Here is a 20,241-nt window from a genome sequence, read left to right as displayed (position 1 = left end):
ACAGCATACATTTAGGATCAATGCCTCATACACAGCACTGAAGAAGATTATTTTAAACCACAATGCACCAACTGACACTCAAGTACCCAGGCTATCTCTCCCTCACACACCCACAACACGCCCTGTCCCACCCCACGTCTCACCCAGTCCTATGCACAACATTCACACACCCTACCTACCTTCTGCAGTGGTTACAGTGCTTACATTAGGGAGGCAGATCAAGCACCAATTTGTCCCAACTAGCGTTTCCCCCAGTGAATAGGCCCACAACACCACAATCTCCACTTAAGGCAATGCACTCGATGTCCCCCACCCATTTCTGTGTTACAAACTGCCCAGAACTACACCTTTGCACCTTTTAATCTGGGTCCCATAACGTGTGCGTGCATACAACCGCTCAGAGATTACACTGATTTGGGCAAACATACAGATGTTCAGGCTGTGTAACACATGGCGGCAGATTAACATCTGCCATGAATCCGGGTTTTTGGGAAAGTTGCCATATCCAATCCACCTACTGGGCATGACCCACAGCAAAGCAGGCAACTGGCAAACAACCCCTTGCACCTGTCCGCAGATAACCCTCTGTAGAAAGGGGCCATGTTAGTGGCAGACATATACTCTAACATAAGAGAAACCATATTTCTTCAGCAGCTGCTCAAACAAGTTCTTATCACTATGGTACTGAAGAACGCACTTTGCACAGGTAACGTTTAGACTAATTGTCAATCAGTCAGTGAGACCTTTTAGAAAGGAGATGATCCCAACCCATATGCAAGGAAGTTGTTTATAAATTCGGCACAAACATTAATGCCCCAGTCATAGTGCAAGCCCACTGTTTGTAGTCTTCTTAGTTAAAAAGAAACTATTTCACCCATTGTTAAAGTAAAAATGTGCTTCACTTTGAGAATTGCCCAGAATCCTGTTCTGTGATCTGCTGCCACTCCTTGGCAGGATTCATAACATGTTGCAGGTCATCTTCACCTGGTCCAACTCCTAAACTCCAGTCTCTCCCTTTTGATTAAAGGCTTTTTGGCTTAAAACGCTGCTAGTGTTTCCTCCAGCCGCGCCCATTCTTCCTCATATGTGCATCAAATCCTGGAACTGTCTACAAGGTATAAGCAATACACAAGTTACCACCATTCAATAGACCAGGCTCTGTACTGTATGTGGGGACAAGATTCTGTGCAGCAACAAGATGAAAATCAAACCTAACAAACTGGCAAGATATTAGGCTGTGTGTCATTGACCTTGAAAAATAGTAATATTTCTAGTAGAACCAAATGTGGTATATACAAAAAAATTACAGAAAGCCTAAAATGGTGATCTTTCAGAATGCGCTTGCTCATGGTTCCACCACCTGGTAGTCAATGTCATCCCTAACTTGTGCCTCTGGATTCAAGTGTTTCAAAAAGATGGGGGTCTGTGACCTCTGGTCCTCAAGATGTTTTGGACTTCAACTCCCATGATCCCGCATTGTTGACTCTGCTATCTAGAGATTATGGGACCTGAATACAAACATCTTGAGAACCACAAATGATGTAGATGTTCGCAACATCTTTCATGTAGCACCATTTTTGTTCTTCAGCGTATCAAAATCCCGTGTGCTGCATACCATTGACCTAATGGAGGGGGATGCAACCTTTGACTCTCCAGATGTTTTAGACAATATATGGAGCTAACGGGATTCATAGTCCAAAACACCTGGCGAGTGAAAGGTTGCAGCCGCGGCAATAGGACAATGCAATGAAGCACGCTGGATTTTGATGCTCTGAAGAAAATGGTGCTGCATGAAAGATATTGCGAAAATCTATATAATTTGGGAGCTCTGTTTTGCAGTGTGTGTGTATGCCTCGTTGCAAACGCTTCATTCCCCCTTTCATTTGGGAGGCCACAACATAACACACTATCTACCACAATCTGTTATGTATGGATAGAAGATAAAAATGTTATTTGTTCAAATACATTTTTATAAATGTAATTACACACTATCGTGTGTTGTGAAAATAAACAAAAGCACTTCCTGGATGCTAAAAGCATCCAGCTACGGCCTCCTAAGGCATTTATCTCTTTTCTTTTTACTGTGCATCTTTGTGTATTTTACTCCGTATGTAGAAGAGTTTAAGTAACCTGGTGTCAGGAAAGAATTCTGGTTGCATCATGATGCATGTTTCATTGTTGTCCTTTAAAAAGTACTGCTTTTATGACACAAAGATGTTTGAACAGCAGAGAATGAGTTCCAGCATGTAGACCCAGAATATAAACACTTAAAACTGTATATGTGTGCAGGTTTTCTCTCTCTCTCTTTTCCGAGGAGTTCAGCAGATGTCCGTCAAAATACTTAGTAGACAGATGCGCATTGGGATGCTGTACCTGCATGGCCCATTCCAAATGGTTTTATAAACTCGCAAATATTCTGAAAAATCCCTGGCCATCAGTGTATGTGCAGTGGCAGACTTTACGTTTACAAAGAAATCAGGATATACCAATCTTAGGTGGATCTACTTTGGACCGATTGAACTGGTGCAATTGAACAGTCATTTTCATTCTAGGGTACATTTTGGTGCTGAAGACTGCAAAATCTGACTACTTTAGCTCCTCACCCACAAAACGAGGCACTTGATAATGACGTTTATAACAGGGTTTGTTCTTAAAACAGTAGGGTTACCTCAACTCTTCTTTTTACACACCAGCCATCACCATGGTTGCATTGTATATCTATGTACACCAGTGAACATGTTTTGCCTTCCATTTCACTTAAAGGTATAACCTGGTGGTATTTTCTTATTAATATTGAAAATTGAGTGGGGCACCTTGTGTGATCCCACACAAATATAGACTCTTACCTCCCACCTTTTTTTGGTTATTTTTTTAAGTGGTAATGGCTTATGAATTACCACTGTTGGCATGCACTTTTACACTTAACCGAATCCTTTCAAGTTTTACACAAAGAGCCAAACTAGTCCCATATAGGGATTGATGATGTTCATTATAAAGATGTTTGACTAATTTAACTGAGTTTTCTAGCATTCTCTCTTCAATGCAGTCCATATTAGAGAGAAAGAGTTGAAAAGACGGGGGGGTGGGTGGGATGCAAAGAGAAGGCATGAAAGTGCCTATATGTGTTGTACGTATTTTTGGATGTTCAATTAATGAATTAAAGCAGTGGTTGATCGTGGCTGACATAAAATTGCAATTCCGGCTGTGTTTTTAGCATTGCAAGAGGAAAAGATTAATAGACTATGGCGCGTGGGTGGTTTGCCATAAAATTAAGCCCAGTGTATTGTCCTTTGATAAATACACAGAGAGCATAATCATGTTGGTTAAGACCTCCTCTCTATCCATGTTAGCCAGGTGCATGACCTATTAATCATTGGATGGGTACTATGGCTTTAGCAGTCGCAAGAACTATAAAACGTTGTAACTGCTTACAAGTGATTTGCAAGTAATACAAATGGGGGGAAAAGAGCCTCTGGAGAGCAAACCGATACACAGGCATAAATAGTACGTCAACACGGCCACTCTCACATTATCTGATTCGCATAACTCAAAAATGAAATTGGTCTTCCACACAAAAAAAACAGATGGAAGTGGATCCTATCTGAGGTTTAGCAACACTCTACCAAACTCCTGGCGAACAGCCAAAGAATAGCAGCCCAGCATATAGTGAATGAATGTTACCAGGGTCAAACACATACAATACATTATTTGACACAGCCAATAAACAACTTTTTGAAGTTAATTGAAGTTCTATTTGTTTTAATGCAAATTGAATTGGTCAATTTGTTTTTTTCGTATTTTATTTTAACACATTTTGTACTACAGTGCGTGCAAATACTCCACTCCCCCCCCCTTTCCCAATCAATATTGCCTGACCCAAACTCACCATCTACCTTTTGGTGGTAAAAACGGTGAGAAAATGGAGGAAAGATTTTGACCAGTTTGGGGTCCACCAAAACCCATATACTCTGTGAAAACATGCCATTCTGTGACAACCGCTAGCATTTGCAGTCCTTTACCAATTACTGTGTGTTTTCGTTATTATACAATGTTAAGATGCTCCAATTGCCTGAAGTTAGGCCTCTTCTGCACAGTTTGTAACCTTCCTACTGGTTGTTACTGCAAGAAATCTACAGCGAGATATTTCACATATGCCCAGTCCTAACAAAGTAACCTTCTCTGATCAAATCGTGCATTATCCACACAGTTCACCCGCAGAACTCTTCTGCAATCTTATGATAAATGTGCTGCTTAAATGTGCTGCTTAATTGTGTATTCACTTCTAAAATAACCCAAAACCTCCTAATCATTTTTCAACTTTTTTTACTCCTCCTTTATCCTCTTGCCCCTCTCCACCCCTTTTAAGCCTGCTTTGATTCTCATTGTGAAGCTGCCATTATAGGAAAAAACATATTCATTGCCTCCTTCAAAAACACCAGCCAAGTAAAAGTGCAGATTAGAAATGGACACTATAACCATAAAAGTACTTTAAGATGACCAGGGTTACAATGGTGATTCTGCATTAAGCGATCGAGAGATTTTATAAGGTACACCTTGGGCTAATGGATTGCTCTTTTACTTTATGTTTACGCAATTAAATGAAAATAGCTATTTTAAAACCACCTCCATATGCTGCCAGCAGGGCCAATCCTAAAATGGCATATTAGGAAGGCACCGACATCTCCAATGATTATTTTTCTTTCATACTTTTTAAAAACGGAATCCTATCTTGTTTTAATCATGTTAATTTCAAATGAAGAATTTTTCCAAGGGCTGTCATTTAAGCTTGGCTGTGGAATAAATAGCACTCGCTCGGACATTTTACATAATTCCAACTCAATGGAGGTATGTATTAGTACGAAAGAGCCTTGGCTGCTCGTCAGTAATAGACCAGAGACAGCACACACTTTTCTAACCTCCTACTATACTAGCAATGCTGCTCCAACCAAAAACATTAATTTAAACAAAGTGAATGTGCTACTGTGATGGTGGTGATTCCTGTATTGCTGAATGCCATGGACATTTAAGTTGATTGGTTAAAAAAAATAAATAGAGTCTAATATAGAGAAGCTCTCTGATGTTTTTTTGTATGGGAAGTATGTAACAACTTAGCAGACCTCATGCAAATTAAAAACACGCAATACCGTCGCAAAGTCATCAAAACCCGTACTTGCAATGGCAGGGTTGCTCTTAGCTGAAGGCTAATGCCAGCCAAGGTGGACTGCTGCTTTATTACTGGTGAACTTTATAAAACGTTTATTTTATATGTGTTTAAATTAAGTTCTGTTGCTATTGAAATGTGAGATTGAACAATGTTTATTAGCAAGTTTCTTTTGCATTGTTGTACCAACATTTGTGTTCTGAAATATAATTTTCAAATAACTTCTGCACGCTGTGCCTTGAGTTTTCTTATAGTGAAACGTACGTTACTGGTGATTGTGGAAGTACTGGAGCAAATTCAATTTAAAACTGGCATCTTACCTGGAGCTGAAAGCTGTTTGGAATTAAAAGCTGTTATTTAAGTGAATCAATAAGTGATTCTGTCATGAATTGAGGATTTTTCCCCAGTTCCAGGAGGCAGTTGTAGTGATCGATATTTCACATATGTTAACTGAGAAATAGAAAGCTATAAGAAAGAAGTATTAACGCGATGCCCCACCGCAGCCACGTACATCTCAGATGATTTAAATAAATGTGAGCCTCAATAAGAGTTTGTCAGCTTTCCAAATAATACTACTGCATCCGATAATTACCAATACTGCATGTTGTATTTCTGTAAATCCACATAATTATGAAAATTCTACCAGGTTGGCGGCAACAAATTCAGATTTCCCTAAATTTCTATCTGTTTTTTCCAGAAACCTCCATGCATTATTTTTCTGTTTTAAAATCCATTGACACCCTCCTTTTGAAGATTAAAATGGCATTCCATACCGCTAATGTATAAAAAATGTAAATGCATGAAAGGGTCAAAAATCCTGACAGAAGTCCTCATGAAGGCAGTTTGTGCAATAAAGGGAAATTGGGCCTCATTACGAGTTTGGAGGCAGCCATGCCTCCAAACTCAGGTCCGGGTCCCTGTTCCCTGAATGGGGAAATACCTGGCCATTCTGACTTTGGAGGGCCCGGTATTTCCCCATTCAGGGAACTCGGACCCAGACCATCCCCATTCCCATTTGAGCCCCCATTGGGCTCAATGGAAATGGGGAGCATGCTAACAACAGGCCCGTTAATGACGGGCCCATTGTTAGCATGCTGGGCCGCACGCGGGACACGCAAAGGATGTGTGGTAAAACCAGATGTCCAGAGCGGGCCTGGCGAGCGGCCCTCGTAATAGGGCAGTAAGGGGTGAACGGCTCTGGCGCTGTAAACCCCTTACCGCCCACCTCGTAATGAGGCCCATTGTGTGTCTCTTCACTGAGGGAAAGAAATTCCTCTGGGGAGTTTTTACAAGTTTAACCTACATCTCTTTGGTGGAGTAAAACATTTGAGGTGTTTTTATGATGTATTTCAACTCATAATCAGACCACAGGATGTATTTGGAAATACCTGCTATTTTTCCAAAACTGCCAAGCTCATAATGTGGCCTATAGAGTAATTTGTCAGCTTCACTTGATGTTTATTTGCAAGTTTATTTTTGATTAAATAATCGATGAAAAACATCACCATTCTCTTTGTTTCAGGCTATATAACAATCAGTTAATTCATAAAACTATGTATACAAATTCATATAATTTGGAAAACATGTTAATCCTGTATTTCACATTGGTAGAAAAATTACATGTGCAATTAAAATAAAAAAGAATGAGGGAAAAATATCCAATTTTACACGACCTCAATTTTTTTACAAATTATGTTTGGACTTCTAATTTTATATTAGTGCAAATATAGCTGAGTCCAATTGCAAAGTTTATACTTGGTTGCGTTGTTTTCTTATGCCTGTTTAAAAAAGGTAGCTTGTGGAATTATCAGTTGCCTGTCTATATGTTCTTTTTACCACTGCCTATCCAACGACCTGCTTTAGGTGGCACAGAGAAGCGGGCAATTCTTAAGCATCCTCTTGTCTGTGCATAAGAGCACATTGATGTTGCTGGGCAAAACGATATGCATGCAATAACAGCAATGTGTTCAACCACCAATCGAAGCATGACGGTGGAAAGATATGTCACGCGTTCATAGTTTTTGGAAGTACCATCTATTGCAGGTATAGTCCTTGCAGTACAAGTAATATACGTGACTGGCATGTAGGCAAACACATCCATCTTTTTCAAAGCATCTGAACAAAACTTACTACTCTAATATGCATCGGATGAGTATTGGATTAAGTTTGTTACAAAAATATTTGTTTTTAGTGCAAAAGGAGCTGATGGCATTTAGCTAAAACAAATGAGAAATGAGCTTCCTTAAAACAGTACATTTTAATTCCACCGATATAATATTACTTCTCCAGCATGGGGTCTGGCATGGATTCACATGCTCATGAATATTCCCCGTCGTCAGGCTGGGAATCCTCGGTAAAGAAAAAACCAGTATCAGTTTCGTTTCTGATCTGTCTTTCGTAGTAATAACCAATCACTGGTCTCTGCGTCATACTGACCACAGCCAATGACTGCCCTCTACCTAAGCACCGCCTCTGGCAGCCATCTTCAGATTTTTACCGCACGTTCATGTGTTGGGATCCTCGTGCTATTGCTCTCGAGCGTTAGTGCTATTTTTTCGCGCTTTTTCACAAAAACTTCGATTCTTTCGGTCAAAAGAGCCTCAAGCTCCACCGATCCTACATCCGATCAACGGGGACCCGTGTCGGATTCATCTGTGCCCCTCAAGGGTGAAGATTTCGTCGAGCTACACTTCGGAGGACTCCAGAAGCTTCTCAGGCCCGGTCTCGGAGATGGCCCAGGAGAAGGGAAGCTCGACGCCCGGAAAGCTGTTCAGGGCCTGCCCTGGATGCCAGCTGCAGAACGTCTTCAAGGAGGACGAACACTCTTTCTGCCTTTACTGCCTTCATGGGGACAAGACGCACGTGGAGAAGGACTGTGCGTTTTGCGGCAACATGTCGGAACGGACCATGAAGGACCGCCATCAACGTCTCGCCAGCTGGCTGGAGGGTAAGAGCCCGTCTGGCGAGAAGAAGAAGAAATCTGAGCGGTCTTCTAAGACCTTTGAGGGCGCCCCGGCGACGGGGGCCCAACATAAGGCCAAGCACCGCGAGTCCGCTGGCACCGGGAGCGCCGAACGGTCGGGCTCTACGGGCGCCAGGCAGGGCGCACCCTCCCCGGCACCATCAACCACGAGCCAACGCTCTGGGTCGGGTTAGAGGAAGGCCGAGCACCCGGCGAAGCTCCTGGAGAGACCCCGGTCGAGCTCTAAGGCAGAGGAGGAGCGTGGCAGTGCCCCCTCCCTCAAGGATAAGGCGGTGAGCGCACCTAAGGTGGTGAAGGCCTTGATCCATTCGACCAAGCCCTCTATCGAAACGGTCGCGGCGGCCCTGGCCCAGCCTGTGGAGGCTGCACCAGTGGTGGCGGCCTCGGGGCCCAGAATCTCCCTGCCTCCTCGGAGGGAGTCTTCTTTCGTGCCCATCGATAGGACCCCCGTGAAACCCTCCGTGGGGAAGAAGGGGGGGCAGGGCGTCGTCGTAGATTCGGCCTCAACCTCAGAAGAGGAACTGATCGAGGTCTTAAGCCACGGCCTAGGCGTGGAACAAGACCAGCCCGTCGGAATGGGCCCCGACGCAGGTGACGACGACGACATCGTCGAGGATACCGACGGGGCCCCTGCTCGCCCGTCGGATTCCCCTCTGCCAGCGCCGCAAGACAACTCAGCGGCCATTTTGTTGGCTATACAGTCCTTATGCTCCGAGATAAGGACGAGACTACCGTTACCGACGGAGGAACCTCTCCCGTCGGGGGATCCAGAACCGGGACCTTCTGGTGTTCCCCCTACCAAGAAAAGAAGGATCCATCCACCGCCTCCTTTTCAACCGTCGCGCCCCGTCCAGCCCTCCTCCCCGTCCACCCGAGGGGATGATACGGGGACTGACACGGCAGCGACGGGTACGGACGACGAGGCATACGACGAGGATTTTCCGTCGTCGCCTCCCACCAGGGCTTCTCCGCCCGACGAGATTGGATCGTTCCACTCAATGATCGCCAGGGCATCCGAGCTTTTCCAACTCTGCCCTGAGGAGAAGAAAAAGGAAGGCTTCCTTTACCAACGGCGCGAGACCAAGAGGAAGACGGTCCTCGCAGTGCCTCTGTTGGACGACATTTGGGATGAGGGCCTTTCCCTCCTCAAGAACCCTTCCACGACGCCAGCGAAAAGAGACCGGTACGAGAAAAAGTACCGGGTCCCGGACTCGGCCCCCCTATGCCTCCGGGCGCAGCCTACCCCGGACTCCGTCGTCTCCGCGGCAGCCAGGAAGAAAGCGGGGGGGGGTGCGGCCTCCACGTCGACTTCCCCGCCGGACGGCGAGGGAAAGAAATTGGATGCCATGGGACGCAGAGTCATCTCGTCGGCGGCGACGACGATTAAAGCGGCCAACGCCTTGGCTATCGTGGCCCGCTACGACAGGGAACTCTGGTACAAGATAGCTCCCCTGCTGGATTTTCTGCCGGACGACAAGAGGGCGGAGGCCCTTGAGATCCTGCAGGAAGGTGAGGTGGCCTCGGACCACGCCATCACCGTGGCGACGGACATCGCCGACACTGGGTTCCGCCAGATGGGCAACGGCGTTTGCCTTCGACGTCGCGGATGGCTCAAGGCTACGGACTTTCGGCAGGACGTCCAGACCAGGGTCCTGGACATGCCCTTCGACGGGAACAACCTGTTTGGGAAGACAGTGGACGATTCCCTTCAGGCCATCAAGGCGGATACTGAGACGGCCCGGGCCCTTGGAGTACTGCAGCAACGGCGGACGCCCTTTCGGAGCGGCGGAGGCAAGGGCGCCTCCAAAGGTTCCGGCGGCGGTTTCGCTTCCTACCGTCAAGCGGCCCGCTCGTCGTCGCAAGAGGCCTACAGAGGACGAGGCAAGTCTGGCGGCCCCCGCCGTCGTCGCCAAGGAGGCCAAGGCGGCAAGGCCGCGTCCAAGCAGGATTGAACCGGCCGTGGGGTCGGGCCCCCACCGGAGCACCCCGGTGGGAGGCCGGCTGGCGGGCTTCGTCAGCGTGTGGGAGTCCATCTCCACCGACCGTTGGGTGCTGGACGCCCTGGCCCGGGGCCACGTGCTCGAGTTTCAAAGAAGGTGCCCGCGCGTCCCCCCCGTGGCCAGGAAAGAACTTCACGTCCCTCAACTTCTCCTGGAGGTAAAGGCGATGCTCAGAAAGGGCGCCATCGAACTCGTCCCAAAGAGGCTTCGGGGCTCCGGAGTCTACTCGCGTTACTTCCTCGTGAAGAAGAAGACGGGAGGATGGCGCCCCATCCTGGACCTGCGACGCCTGAACAAGTTCATCAAGGCGCAGAAGTTCCGGATGGTCACCCTCCAGCACGTCCTGGGTCAGCTGGAGGAAGGAGACTTCCTATCGTCGTTGGATTTGGAGGATGCCTACTTCCACATTCCCATCCTAAAGGGGCACCGAAAATTCCTCAGATTCGTGGTCCAAGGGCGTCATTACCAGTTCAAAGCCCTTCCCTTCGGACTGCGGTCGGCACCCAGGGTTTTCACCAAGTGCCTCGCACCGGTGGCGGCGCAGCTGCGCCGCGAGGGGATTCACGTCTACCCCTACCTGGACGACTGGCTCATCCGCGCCAAGACGAGGGAGCTCGCCGTGGTCCACACGGCAAGGACCGTCCAACTCCTCACGGACCTGGGATTCTCCGTGAACTACGCCAAATCCCACCTGGTGCCCGCGCAAGTCGCACTGTTTCTGGGAGCGAGGCTCGACACAGTGTCCCTTCTGGCCTCCCCGTCGGAGGAGAGGACCAGGACCATCTTGGGCAAGGTGCAACGGATGTTGGTGGCCGACGCGGCCAAGGTGAGGTCCATCAAGTCCCTCCTCGGGATGATGTCTTCCTGCATCTACCTCATTCCCATGTGCAGGCTCCGGATGCGCCCGTTGCAAGAGTTCCTGGATGCGCGCTGGATCCAGACGACGGGCAGCTTCGAGGAAAGGATCAAGCTCGACGAGAGTTTCCGACGAGCGATACGGTGGTGGGGCACCCGCGCGCATCTGACGGCGGGCATGGACTTCCAGACCCCAGCCCACCAGGTGACTGTGACCACGGATGCCTCCCTAGAAGGGTGGGGAGCGCACACCGAAAATCTGCACGCAAGGGGACTCTGGCTCCCGACGGAGAAGTCCCTGCATATCAACGTCCTGGAGCTCCGTGCAGTGTTTTGGGCCCTCAGGTCCTTCCTTCCGTCCCTCAAGGGCAAGGTGGTGAGGATCTTCACCGACAACACCACCACCATGTTTTACATCAGGAAACAGGGCGGAACCAGGTCCCCAGCGCTGTCCAAGGAGGCGCAGGACCTGTGGCATTGGGCCGTCGCCCAAGGGATTCTTCTGGTGCCGTTTCATCTGGCAGGGATAAAAAACACCATCGCCGACTCACTCAGCAGGGAGCTGCGCTCGTGCCACGAGTGGGAACTACGGCAGGATCTGGTGGATCGCCTCTTCCGACGGTGGGGCACACCCCAGATCGACCTGTTCGCGACGGCGACGAACACCAAGTGCCGGAGGTTCGCCAGCAGGTTTCCCCAGACGAGGAGCATGGGCGATGCTTTCTCGTTCCCCTGGGAGGGCCTGTTCCTCTACGCGTTCCCTCCCTTGCCCCTGCTAATCCGGCTCGTCAACCAGCTCAAGAGGTCACGGTGCAGGATGATCCTCGTCGCACCTGCGTGGCCGAGGCAGATATGGTTCCCGGACCTTCTGGACTTGTCGGCGTCCCCGCCAATCAAGCTGCCGGCGGACGCGGATTTACTCTCCAGGGAAGGAGGCGCCATCCTCCACCACGACCCGAAGTCGCTGAACTTGCAGGCCTGGCTCCTGCAGCGCTAGAGTTTGGAGGATACGACATACCGGCCGATTGCAGAGAGGTTCTTGCAAAGGCCAGGGCGTCCTCGACTCTTAAATGCTACGGACACAAATGGAAGAGGTTCTCTGTCTGGTGCTACGCACAGAAGATTAACCCTCTACGGATTACGGCTCCCCAAGTGCTGCCGTACCTGCTGACGCTGGCCAAAGCTGGTCTGGCACACGCGTCCATCAAGATTCATCTTGCTGCGATCTCCCGATACACCAGAACCACGGGCCGGACGTCCTTGTGGTCTCATCGTCTGGTGAAAGAGTTCATGAAGGGACTGTTCAGATCGTTCCCGCCGGTGAAGGCTCCGGCCCCGGCGTGGGAGCTCAACGTGGTGCTGACCAAACTCATGGGACCTCCGTTCGAGCCTCTGCACTCGGCCCCGTTGAAGTTTCTATCGTGGAAAACAGCTTTTCTCGTGGCCATCACCTCCGCACGACGAGTGGGAGAGATCCAGGCCCTTTCCTGCAAGGCCCCGTACTTGACTTTCCACGACACGAGGGTAGTGCTCAGGACGCACCCCTCCTTCATGCCCAAGGTACCGTCGGACTTTCATCTCAACGAACCCTTGGTGTTACCTGTGTTCTTCCCGTCGCCTTCGTCGCCGGCTGAGAGGACTTTGCACTCGCTGGATGTAGCTAGAGCGCTGAAGTTCTACGTGGACCGCACGAAAGGTTTTCGGAAGACGTCACAACTCTTTGTGAACTTTGGACCTGTCAATCAGGGGAAGGCTCTCTCGAAGGCTTCCATCTCCAGATGGCTCTCCGGCTGTATCATGTACTGTCACCGGTTGGCAAACCGACCGCTGCCTGGCCGTCCGAGAGCCCATTCCACCAGAGCGATCGCAGCTACCACGGCGTTCCTATCTGGTGTGCCCCTGCTGGACATATGCAGGGCTGCTACGTGGAGGTCGACGCACACCTTCACGAAATTCTACTGCGTCGACCGGGATTCCAGGGAGGAGTCCAGGGTCGGCCAAGCAGTGCTGCGCAACCTGTTCGCCTGAGGTGAGCCTGGTGAGGAGGTAAGATGCTTAATGTTGAGTTGATGTGATGCTTAATGTTGAGCCTTTGCCACCTCCCGTGGTTGTGCATGTGTGTACTGCTATGTATTCTTTATTCATGAGCATGTGAATCCATGCCAGACCCCATGCTGGAGAAGGAACAAGTTACTTACCTGTAACTGTTGTTCTCCAGCATGGGTCTGGCATGGATTCACATGCGAACCCTCCCGCCTACCCCTCTGCGGCTCTTCACTTGGTCATACTGCCACTTCACGTGCTTCCAAATCTGAAGATGGCTGCCAGAGGCGGTGCTTAGGTAGAGGGCAGTCATTGGCTGTGGTCAGTATGACGCAGAGACCAGTGATTGGTTATTACTACGAAAGACAGATCAGAAACGAAACTGATACTGGTTTTTTCTTTACCGAGGATTCCCAGCCTGACGACGGGGAATATTCATGAGCATGTGAATCCATGCCAGACCCATGCTGGAGAACAACAGTTACAGGTAAGTAACTTGTTCCACATCTACATACCTGGTGCCTGTCCCCTGCTCCACAAAATCAAAAATTCTGGCATCCTTTCTGACTTAATATCTTAGAGCTTCACTGTGCCACCTTTCCGTGGCAAAAAGAATTGGAAAAGGCCTTCGCAATAACAGACCCTTAGCGCTTTAATACTATTTTTATTTTTGGGACTGTTGGCCTGATTTATGGAATTCTTTACATGGTACAACGTCACTTTGTACTGGTGCAGTCACTTTACACCAGTACAAAGTCACTTTGCACTGTGCTATGAATTCTATAAATCCGGCCTATTGTGTCATAAACAGAAATGCAATTCTGGACTAAAACAGCAGAGAGAATTCTTTAATTCCAAGTAAGTTAACCATTTTCTACCTCAAAGCCTGGGAAGAATGCACGTTTAAGGTATTATTTACTGTATTTAACTGCTCTCCCGACTGTAACTGGCAAGAATTCTTTAATGTTGATGTCAAGGATTGACTACTGGAAACCAAAGTACTTCAGCATAGAAGATCCAATTGCAACCACCACATCCAAGGACCTGCTCCTGTAGTTATATTGGAAACCATTTTCCTACATGAATTGTCAGTTATATTCATGGAACTGCTCATGGAGATACTGAGATCAGATTTCCCTGCCCCGTTGTTATTTATCTGATTCACTCCGGCCTTACCTATAGCCACCTTCTCTCTGATCCATGAAAATATGAATCCCATTGCTGACCTTTGCAGAGAATGCTGTCCGTGCCCCTGAACTCCTCTCTTGAGTGGAATTCTACTCCTCTACTAACATGCAGGATCAACATTCACTCAAAATGCACAAGCATCCTCAAGCAAGTAGCCCAAACAAAAATTAATTAAAGACCCTGTAATGGTCAATTCTCAACCAAGCTGTTGTTCGATTTATCAGCATGCTGGTGAGGGAGCAACCTCATGTTTTCAAGTTAGTGTTGTGGGCAGCCAGTATGGGTGACGGTAGAGGGTAGGGTGGTGCAGGCTGAGATCCCCATCCAGGCAAGGCTGCTGACGGGAATTGAAGATTTGGTGGTCCGGATTCCAGGAAATTGTGTATGGTAGATTGCTAGGGGAGGGAGAGACAGGGCTGATTGGAAAGATGGGGAAAATGAGCAGGGCTTTACTGGGGACCGGAAGAAGATAAACAGGGGCTCTTGAGAGTGAGAGGGTTCCAGGCATTAAAGGATTTAAATGTACTTATTGGCAGAAAGAGAGGCACATCTAGGGTGGGGTGGAAGCGGGGCAGCCTACCAAGATATTGGTTTGATGGGAAAGTATCTTTGCATTAGGTAGATCAATATTTTCTTCGCTGCAAATTTCCATAAATTACAAGTCAGCCGGGTGGATATAGCCCAGCGGTGGAAGCAGGCATGTGGAAAACAAAATGTGTGCTTTTGCTCATCGAGAGAAGCATTCTCAGAGCAAACCAAAACGGGATTAGGGTGCAGTGTAAACACAGAGAACAGAGTTATGCAGGGTGGGAATCAGAATGCATTGAAATGGCGAAGATCCATCTTGTCATGCCAGCCAAGATTATTTTGAAAGCTCTGACCCAAATATTCCACAAGATCATCAGAGAAGCCATTGTCCTGGGGTCCAGAGTGGGCCCTGTTTACTAACAACTCTATCTTTGTGGCTAATAGGAAATCAGCTGTTCCATTGCTGGTCATACAAACTCCCTCTTCAGATGGTAATAGCTAAGAAGGTTGGACAGCTGCCTTTAACTGTACGCTTTCCTTAAAGTATAGGCAATTATTTCTATTTATGTACTCCATATCAATCCGTTTCTTTTCAAGTTTCTCTCTTTGTACTTTATAGCATGTTCTGTGGATGTGGCCACTCAGTGACATTTTTCATGTTGTTAGTCATCACTGCTTAGTTTCAGGTACTTTAAAAGAGATCATCAATTTATTTAGTTCAGTACATTTTTTCTGCAGATAACTCTCACAGCCTATTGTCTAGATCCGAGTGTGTTCTCTGTTTTTCCTTCTGTATCCTACAGATCTGAAGGCAAGTCCCTGAACGCTAACACCAGAGAGAATACAACCCGTTAGGGAAGGAAGGCTCAAGTCCATCTTGTAAGAATAACAAGTTTGATCTCACACACAGATGAGGGCAACAACAAAGATCTCTGCTGCTAAGAACCTTCTGCCGAAAAGTAGTACATGCAAAATCCCTATAAAGAAAAACATTGTCATACATGATGCAATACATATGGTAAAATCCCACCCAGCTGGTTGGTGAGCCCTATGCATGATCCGCCTGCTCCATACGAGATGCCAGGACATAGGTTCCACCCCAATCCGTCCATCTTGCATCATGGGTGCAAGTCGATGGACAAAGAACAAATTAACTACACGCCAGACATAATGCAGTTTTATCACTATACTGTGCACCTAGCAGGCATCAAGATGGGCACAAAGGAGGTTCTGGGACACTCTAACCTTCACACACACACATTTCACTCACTCCCTTCCACGCCATCTGGCTCCAAGGTTTCCACCCTCATTTTGCAATACAAATCACAGGATTGTCGTTTCAATGATGTGCCCTGTCTGTCCCTTTGAACATTTCAGGACTTGTTACTTTGGGGTTGGTGGTCAAAGGGCACCTGGTGCCATGAAATTGAGGGGTCTTGAGGTTTAGTCAGTTATATAGCTATAACTCGTGGTCACCTGGGGATGGGCCGAGTCTTGCTTTGCCCAATGTGAGATAACATGCACACCAGGCGCCGGTCTGTGACCACAGCTTTGTAAGGCACATTACTCTTGATTAAAAAACACATCTTTGCAACACTGTTAGACCAATGAATAGGTGTTGTGGCGGTTGGGGGTGTGGGCTGTCCTCATGGGAGCTTGGGCATGGCTGGAGATTTTTCCTTGTTTCTCACTTTGGTCCTAGTGCATGCAATGCTGCAATCGCTGCTCTGGCCTTACCTTATACCTATGATTACTAATATCTATGCAAAATAGTGATGTTACTAGCACCCTGCGCTATACTATGTGGGGTGATTATATTTGATTATATTGACGTGGGGTACTTTGTATTGGGAGGTGGTCCTTTCACCATCGCCCCTACCCCCTGGCCCATCACAGTGCTTCAAATGCATCTTGCCTCACTCTAAAGCACCTAGGGGGTTGGGGCGAGACTGCCCCCTTCCCAACATTCCCCTCTTTCATTACTTAGACAGTAAAAAACTTTAATACCCCTCTGCTCTCGCTGTCTTCTTTCCGCTTTTATGTATGGTTGTTTCCCTTTATCGGTAACCACACCCTGCATATTGACCGCAAACTCTCCCAACTGCATGCATATTCCTCAGGTGAGCAAGTCAGATAGATGTATCTTCACCCCCTGCTAGCTCCACCCAGACCTCTGTAATTGTCTAGATCAGGGGGTGGAGAAATTATAACGTGGTATAGATGGTCAACTTCATCTCCATACGGGATGGGGAGCATTTCATACTTAGGGCCATTTTGCGGGATATCAGTCTACTCCAATATCTTTTGTCTTGCAAGGTGCTTTCGAAACGCTAATTGATACCATAATTCTTGCACTATTAGTTGCTACATGGGCACAACATCGGATGTCCAGTCGACAGGTGCCAAAAATAATAAGAATGAACATGATGATGGGCATTAACATCTTCACAATCGCTCAGAGCCACGACAGGACCTAGCTGAATGACAAGGTAAACCCATCACTGTCCTGTACTCCTCCATCCTTCTTCACACGAACACCCAGGTCATGGACAGCTGCGATGATGTGGGATAATGATGTGTTCTCCGCATCCTCTGGAGGCACAAATGTGCAACAGGAATCCCCAAACTTTTTGCAAACCCCACCTTCCATTGCTGTCAACATGTGCAACACATCTGTTTTGCATCATCATTAGTCTTAATGCACGCAATTCAACCTTGATCACGTTGAACCCATTCTCTGTATCGTTTGCAAGCTGGATGAGTTCCCATCTCACGATCTGCAACCATTTGCATTTGCTGCAGCCTGCACTCCTGGCAAAAGTAAAGATGCAAAAAAGGATTCTGCTGAGCTGAAGAGCCTTTAGATATGTAATTTGATCTTTTCATCCTCTTTGTTTGGTGGAACTGTCCTTTTCCTGGCAGGATGTGGAGCTTTTGTGTGGACAAGATGCCTTTATCTTCATTTCTGATTATGGGGAGTCTAGTATGCCCCTAATCAGGCGGTGCTCCCCCTTCAGATATTCTTCTGGGATTACTAATAGCGCTGAGTGCAATGTGGCCAGCTAACAGCCCCTCCATGATGGTACGAGGTTCAAGTAATCTTCTTGGCCACACACCCAGTAGTAATCCATCATCGCTGCTGTTCCCTTCTTCATGTCTGTGATCAGGAGAGTCTTATTGCAACGTTTGTTCACACTGACAAAGTATATACTCTTGCTGCGGAAATAAAGTCTATATTCTTCTTCCTTGTGAACTCACACCGGCTTTTCAACATTTCAGGACGTGTTACTTTGGGGTTGGTGGTCTTGAGGTTTAGTCAATTATATGGCTATAACTCGTGGTCGTCTGGGGATGAGCCGGGCCAGGCTTTAGCCAGTGTGAGATAACATGCACATCAGGTGCCTGTCTGTGATCACAGCCTTGTAGGGCACATTCCTCTTGAGTAAAAGACACTTCTTTGGAAACTCTGTTAGAACAATGAATAGGCGTTGTGACAGTTGGGGGTGCGGGCTGTCCTCATGGGAGCTCGGGCATGTCTGCAGATTTTCCTTGTCTCGCAATTCGGACCTAATGCATGATAAGGCATGTATAACACGCCTGTACACAAGTGTTGCTAGGCTTGACAAGGAGGGGGAAACAGGGAACACAAAAAAATTATACAATGCCACATTCACCGTGCCAGCCTTATCTTATAACCATGAATAGTAATATCTATGCAAAATAGTAATGTTGCTCGCGCCCTGCGCTATACTGTGTGGGGTGATTATATTTGATTATATTGAATTGGGGATCTTTGTATTGGGAGGTGGTCCTTTCACTGTACCCGCTCCCCCCTGACCCAACACAGTGCTTCAAATTCAGCTTGTCTCACTCTAAAGCACCTATGGAGGTGGGGTGAGGCTGCCCCTTTCCCAACACGTCCAATGGCCAGCTTTTGTTTATTTGCCTTGATTTAAAAAGTTCTCTGAGGTCACATTGCATCTCAGTGGATGTTTGTGCTAATGAAAAATTAATTTATTTGCTTTATTTTATTTAAGAATTAAATGGTTGTCTTCTTTTATTTACTAGATTTTAACATTTTTTATTTAAATTTGACATTCTTCAAATAATATCCATACAAAATACTTAATAAAGAATTGTCTGGAATATTGTAAATGTTATTTTAATCCCATATGCCACAAGTGCTCTTATTCCATCTATGACAGGATTCAGGCCATGCAAAAATGATGTGCCCAGATCATCGGTAGCAGCTGACTCCCACCAAGCCTAGCTATCTTACCTTGGAACCTTGTATCAGTTTTCAGTTATTCTTTTTAAAAACAATGTTTTTTACTTTATTAACTCAAAGTCCCTCTGAAGCAAGTTGATTAACATGCAATAAGGAAGAGGCACTTTCCTCCAGGTGAGAACTACATCCAACGTACAGCTAGACGCTGGACGTTGGTAAGAAGTACTTGGTAATAGGCGCAATATTGCTTTTGCAAAGCCTGTCACTTCTACTGCCTGGGGTATTAACCGAGTTAAATAACCCTCAACCACCATTCAGTGAATGCCCCTTGCCTTGTACTCTCATGTTACAACCTCCTGCTGGGAAGACTCCACAGCTGTAAATCCACTGGTACCCAAAACACCTATCGGGAAAGGTTATTTTGGTACTGCAGAGGGACTTTTAGACGTCATCATAATCCATACCAGCAAGACTTAACCTAGGGTCAATAAGTCTTCGCCTTGGTTGAGTACCTTAAATGGCATTGCAGGCTATCCCTAACGTTCCCACCTATTTCTTTTGGGAATCCTGGTACTGACTTCACTGTACTAATGCACTCAACACCTAGTACCTGTGCATGGAATTCTCCTAAGGTTTGATTACTCAAATCCAAGAAAGGAAAACACAGGTGATTGGCATCAATCCAGTACTTTAGGTAATTAGCTGTCAAAAACATCATAAAAAGAAAATGTGCACAAAAGAAAGGAAATGGAAATAATTAAATCAGTGTACCAAAACCGCAGGTATGGTATGGTTATTGGTACCTATACAGATTTTGGGCTAAATTGTGCACTAAGAGAACATTTCTGCTAAGGTTCAGTAAAGTCTTCCTGTGACGTGGGTGCCATAGTCCTAATTTCCTGTAGCATTTTGGTTTTAAGAAGAGAGCATTTGGTTCTCCCAGTCTCATGGCCAAATTCTTTCTTCAAAAAATCCACTTTTAGGTTATTTACCACTAAATTGAGTATCATTGACTCCCTCGTCATTTATTTAAAAAGCTGCTTGCAGGGGGGCGTGGCCGGCTGTACATGAAGATGGCCACATAGCAGCAGAGCTCCCTCGTTGTCCTTTGACCCCCTGTTGGTTTAGCATGCCATTTGGCTGAAATAAGATCGCCGGGGGGGGAGGTGGAGCAGTGCGCACCAGGCGCTAGCCAGGTGCATCAAAGTCATCAGCGGGGATTGTAAATGGTGAGAAAGGAGACGAGAGAAGTTGG

The sequence above is a fragment of the Ambystoma mexicanum genome, chromosome 8, assembly GCF_040938575.1.
Source record: "Ambystoma mexicanum isolate Mex_15411 chromosome 8, UKY_AmexF1_1, whole genome shotgun sequence".
Taxonomy (NCBI): domain Eukaryota; kingdom Metazoa; phylum Chordata; class Amphibia; order Caudata; family Ambystomatidae; genus Ambystoma; species Ambystoma mexicanum.
Note: the sequence above shows the minus strand (reverse complement) of the source record.